Source organism: Haliaeetus leucocephalus, unplaced genomic scaffold, assembly GCF_000737465.1.
Source record: "Haliaeetus leucocephalus isolate CR32 unplaced genomic scaffold, Haliaeetus_leucocephalus-4.0 Scaffold577, whole genome shotgun sequence".
Classification (NCBI taxonomy): domain Eukaryota; kingdom Metazoa; phylum Chordata; class Aves; order Accipitriformes; family Accipitridae; genus Haliaeetus; species Haliaeetus leucocephalus.
Genome location: NW_010973013.1, coordinates 7,222,653 through 7,228,391, shown reverse-complemented (window position 1 = coordinate 7,228,391; position 5,739 = coordinate 7,222,653).

The window sequence follows — 5,739 nt, the reverse complement described above, 5'->3', positions numbered from 1 at the left end:
CCTCCAGACCCCTGGGAAGAAGGACAAGGCAGAGCTCGGGGCAAGCCTGTGTGGCACGGGAGGCGAATAAAGGCGTTGCTGTGGGGCCGTTCGAGGAGAAAGATGCCCCCTGCTCCACCTCAGCCTTCGCAGAGGGTCTGTCTGAAATGGCACTGCCTCTGGAGGAACGGGAAAGGAACGGGGTACCGGATCATCCGAGTAGGGGATGCTGGCTGAGGCATCCTGAAAGGAGGCAGCGATGAACCAGGAGCTGCAGCGTTCCCCACTTAAAACGACTTGAAAGAAACGGCAGAGTCAATAATGGCCAAGCGGCAAAAATAAAGAGAAGCCCCCCGGCTTCGGCAGGGACCGTGCCAGGTCCTGTGCTGTTCAATATACTCAGCAGTGACAGTTTTCCATTGATGCAGCGTTATTCCAGGCAGACTGTAAGATGCCAGTGGAGGGATTAGGATTTGAGAAGCAGGAGCAGCACAAACTTGCGAAGCAGTATAAATCATCCACAGTTTCTACTGTGGACCTTGAGCACAGCACTGGTGTTTTCAGAACATTATCAGCAAGCGTTTCAGGGTCACTTCCGTGAATACTGATGTCTAATTTATAACCTGTCCCTTGGACCTCTTCTTTGTGGAACTGACAAATGCAAGTATATTTCACCTGCTGTTGAGCTGCAGGTCTCTCGGTAACACACAGATATTCACATCAGCTTTCAGTTTGACTAGATTAATGATCTGAACTGTCGTCAAACTCTTCCACCTTGCTCTTTGCCCCCATTTGTAGCCCATTTCTGCATCTGATGAACAGCACAGATCCCAGCACAGAGTTGCCCAGACCTCCAGTCTTGCCTGCAAAGCAGCTTGTTTGCCGCTTTGATGCATTTTCCTTCCTTTAAGCAAGTCGTCAATGCATGAGAGGACCTTTCCTTTCATCCTTGACCTCCTTGGTTCTCTAAGAGCGTTTGCTAAGGGATCTTAGCAGAGGCTTTTGGGGAGGTCCGACTGGATCAAGGATGAGCTGTGTTTTCATAACACTCTGCAGATGAATGTGAAAACCCTGTTTTGCAGCAAGAGAGTGTCACGTGATGGTCATGCTACCCTGGCCTTATCTCAGCATTTCCACCCATTGTGGTTTGATTTCAGCTGGGTATCATCACTACCCTTCCCCAAAAGCAGCTGCCTGCTCCAGAGGACCCTTCTAGATCTGAGGGCTTGATTTGTCCCATTGCGGTGCCTCCCCAGCTGTTTGCTTTCACCCATTTGCCTTCCAGTCTTAGTCACCATTCCCAACTATTTGTGTGGTACTTCAACAGCACGGAGGGCTCTAGGCTTTCAGGGATGCCCTCTCACTTCCAGGAGGCCAGAGGCAGCTCTCTGCTCAGTGCAAGGCAGCCTGGTGAAGAGACAGAACCTTGAATGGAGCCTTCCAGGCAGCCCCTGAGGGCTGGCAGTCCTGCAGCTCTCCTGGGCCACCACTCTGGCCTGGGAGGGCTGCTTCTCCCCTGCCTTCCTGAAGGATGCCCATCACTTCCAGCCACCTCTGCTCTGCTCGGTGGCTGTGCCACGCTCTGTGATCTGTGATGCTTTTTCAGAGCTGTGGAAGCCCTCAGCATGGTCCCCAGGTTACAAATGGCATTTTGTCATCACTGCCACCACTTGCAGTTTCTTGCTGACAAGCTTCCTCCTTTTCCTGCATTTCCCCTGGGGGGACATTCAATGTGATTGAGGTGGATTTCTCCATCTCTCTCCCTGCAGCCTGTTCCCTTCCACTACCTCTATCCTTAATGCAGCTCACTTGTTTGTTTCGGCCTTCTGGCTTTTCTACAGATGAATTTATGCATTTGTTCTCAGGCTGTTTCAATGTGCCTTGTTTATTTGGGGGCTTGGCTACACAGCCTGCTCTTCCTTTGTTCCTGCTTTCATGTTATACTGACTTTGTGCCTACAACATGAGCTACCCAGAACTGTGCTCTTCCACACAGGGTGGCTTTTCTCTGTCTTTGGGGTCAAAATTTTCCTGTGTTTTTCATTTTAAGTACCAAAGCCTGCTTATCTTTCAGCTTAAACAGAGCCTGGAAGTGTTGTCATCTCATTCAGCTGCTTCCCCACCTCCTCTTAAGCTGAGACCATTCTGTGTGCCAACCACCAGCTGAGATTTGCTCCATCGTGGATACGATCTCCAAATACATCAGGAAAAGCACCCAAGGAACTCTTGCTCTTTAGCATTCAGGCAACCAGCTTGAAATGTGCCTCCAGAAACCCCCATCCCTTTTTTTTTTTGCTATGTGTCACTGCTATCCAAATGGACCATGCCCACCAGCTGCTCCCCAGCACTTCAACACTGTTTAGAGACCTTGCAGCGGGCGGCATCTTTGTCCTTGGCAGACGAGGTGCCACAGTGTGCCCTGTATGGTGGTCAAGCCCGTGCAGGGCATCTGATCCCTTTGGGCCAGCACTTTTCTCAACCGTGCTGTTCCTAAAAGAGCCATGTGTCACCTTAGCCTTCGCACCCTGGACAAGGGGCAGCAAGACACAGCAGCTGCTCGGGAGTAGAGCATTTCTCTTCAATACAGACATCCCTCTCAAAATGCCCTGGTTTTAGCTGCAAGACCACCTTTTGTGGTGCAAAGCCATGTTTTCTCCCTTGTAAGCACAACCTGCAGACCCCTGCTGCCAGCAGCCAGCCTGGAGCAGTGGGAAAGGGTGCTGTTCTCGGGCACCAAGTCCACCGCAGGTCCTGGGCAATGTGGGGCTGAGAGGAGCTCACCCCATTGTGAGCTGGGGCTGGAGGGTATATGGGGGATGTTCTGGGGGGGACGACAACGACTCTGGCCCCGGGGCCTGGGGTGGGACAGGCGGATGCTGTCGGTCACCCCCTTATCTCCCATGACCAGGAGCCAGGGGTGGCTTTGTCCTGAGCAAGCTGTGTAGGTCTACACTGGCCCCCAGTGGCTGTGACACAAAGAGCCGTTCCGAGGGCTGTCCCCGCATCAGTAGCAGCACCCGCTCTCTGTCCCATCAGATGCGTGATGCCGCATGCAGCTGTGTTTGAAATTAAGGTTCTTTCGATAGACACCATTGTCTCAGAGGTGAGCCTGCGTCCCAAAGGATGTTGTCACCATTGCTTAGCTCCATCCCCTTCATTCTCTATTTTGACAAATGGTTACCTGGATTGACTGTCTACGTTCATTCCTTTGTTCTCCCATGTGGCATATCCAATTTCTTGCTTCTCCACTCTGATGTCACCTTCCAGCACCTCACTCACTCTAGTCTCTTTGGGCGTGTGGGTTAAAATCTGTTGTTGGAAAGATATCCAGTGAAGATGTTCAATTCACTAGGAATTATCCACCATGAATCCCCAAGATCCAGTTTATTCTTTGGAGGAAGAAAGGCTTTAAACTGTCTGGCAAGCATCACGCTCATAGGGGCTGCTGGGGCAGTCCAATTCCTCAGCCCAGGCAGAGTGACATGAGAAATTCCCAAGAAACCATCTTTGGTCTTCGTCATCATTTCCATGACCAAAGGCTGGAATTTAGCCACAATGGACAACATCTCTCTGCTTGAATCAGGCATCTTGTTAGGCCTTTTTGTGATGTTAAAGCACCCTTCAGCACCCTGTGATCAGAAGCTGTTCCCGGGTTTTTTAATTGCCTTCCTGAAGGATGCCCATCAGTACCAGCCACCTCTCGCCTTCCGCTCTGTGGCCAGGTTCTGGGGGACCAGGAGGCTTTTTTGGGGTAGCTGAAGCTCTCAGCACGGTCCCCAGGCCACTGCCAGCCTTTCCCCATCACAGCCACTGCTTGCTGTTCCTTGCTAACAAACTTCCTCTGCTTCCTGCAGTTCCCCTATGAGGATGCTCAACATTGCTGGATTTCTCTGGCTCTCTTCCAACAGCCTTTGAGTGCATTGCAGTCACTGCCCTAGAGGACCTCTTCAGTGATAATGGTGGGGTGCAGGTGTCCTAGGCAGCACAGGGCTAAGCTGAAGATGCTTTTCCTCCCAGGTCTGGAGCCAGCGGCAGCCAGGGAGCAGCTATCTGCCTGGGAACCCTGGTGTATCCCTCTTCAGTTTCCTTCCATTTTGTCTCTGATCACAGCTGCATCCACACGTGAACTCTGGCACCCTGGTTCCAGCATCATGTTTTAGAGAAGTACATAAGTATCTGCTCTTGCTCTGGTTGCTTATTTTTATGTATCTCATTAAAGCAGCTTTTTAACTGCTTCCCACGCAAATGTTGTCACCTCCTGTCCTAGCCTCTAGTGAAGACTCAGGAGTTTTATGATTCCAGCCCAGGGATGAATCGTCTTTAGCCCCACTGCTTGGTAGCTGCCTCCAGCACCTCTCTCCTACCTCTGTCACGTGCGTACCTCTGTGCCTCCATGGCCAGAGACCCTTTGCTTGTCCCTACAGCCTGCAAGAGACTCCCCTGATGTGGAGTGAGAGCTGGCACTTCTGTGGCCAGCAGGAAAGACCTAAGTTTTGTTTCTGTGTTGGCTTCCCCTCTCATGCCTCACAGTGCTCTCCACTCAGCTGGAGTTGCAAGGTCTCCTTTTCCTTTTTGGAGGCAGGTTGCTTTGGCCACTTTGTTGCCCCGCTCTTCCAGCTCTTCTGGAGAGTGCTGGGTTTTCCTGGACTAGGAGAATGATCCCACAGCCAAACTCTTTACCTTGTTGCACATTTCTAACCCAGAGCTCTGCTCCCTTCACACAGACCCTCCATCTGCCTGCATAAACCAGCCCACCCTCACCGTGGGACACGTGAGCTGACCCTGGATGCCGGTTCAGTGTCTCCATTTGCCACGGATGCTACAGGCGGGATTCATACGTGCCACCCAAGATGCTGCAAGTCATCAGATACAACAGGGGCCTTACGGACACCCTGTCAGCAGCTGGAGGTGAGGTGGGCTGCATTTGTCCTGGTGCTCAGTGACTGTGGCTGGCAGTCATCCTCTCACTCAAGATCTATGCCTGGTTTTGCTCTTAGTCCATCTCCAGACTTCCTGGCGCCTCCCCATCTTCCAAAATACATATATTTAAACCAGCGCTTCAAAGTCAGAGTGGAAATATACTGGAAAACCTTCCCTGTGTAGCTAAGACCTAAATCAATTAGAAACAAGCTCAGAGTTAAATGCAGTAAGCTCCTCAGGCTGATAGAAGAGCATTTGCAGAGAGGGATGTCCACCAGGGTAAGGGAGACCTTTTGCTTTCGCTGATCTGGTTTACCTGCACACAAGCCCCTGGTTGTGCCCAGCCCAGTTCTACCAGTGTCCTGTGGAACTGGAGCTCCCCAGGACCCCACAAACTGGCACAGCTGAGTGCCGGGTCACGGAGGTGCAGGGGTTCCCCCCACCTGCTCCACCAGCGAGGAAGGGGTCCCGATCCCTCCCGGTGGGCAAGACCCTCGACAGTTCAAGCTTCCCAGGGCCCCCCAGGTTTTCCTGGGGTCTCTCCCGAGCTGTGGCAGGGAGCACCCATAGCCCTGGGGTGGTTTGGGTCTGGGACAGGGCAGGAGGATGCTGTGGGGCAGGAGGCTGGCTGAAGGTGGGGGGGACCCCCACCCCCCGCACCCCAAGGCAGAAGCTGATGGGGGCAGAAGGGGAACGGGAGGGTGCCCGACCGGGGGCGGGGGGGAAACCCCGGTTTTGCCGGGAGCGGGGGTCGGGCAGCGGGAACCGGAGCGAGAAGGGGGCGGCGGGCGGTGCCGGGAGCTCCGATGAGGCGGGGGGCGCCCCCGAGTCCGCCCCGCCC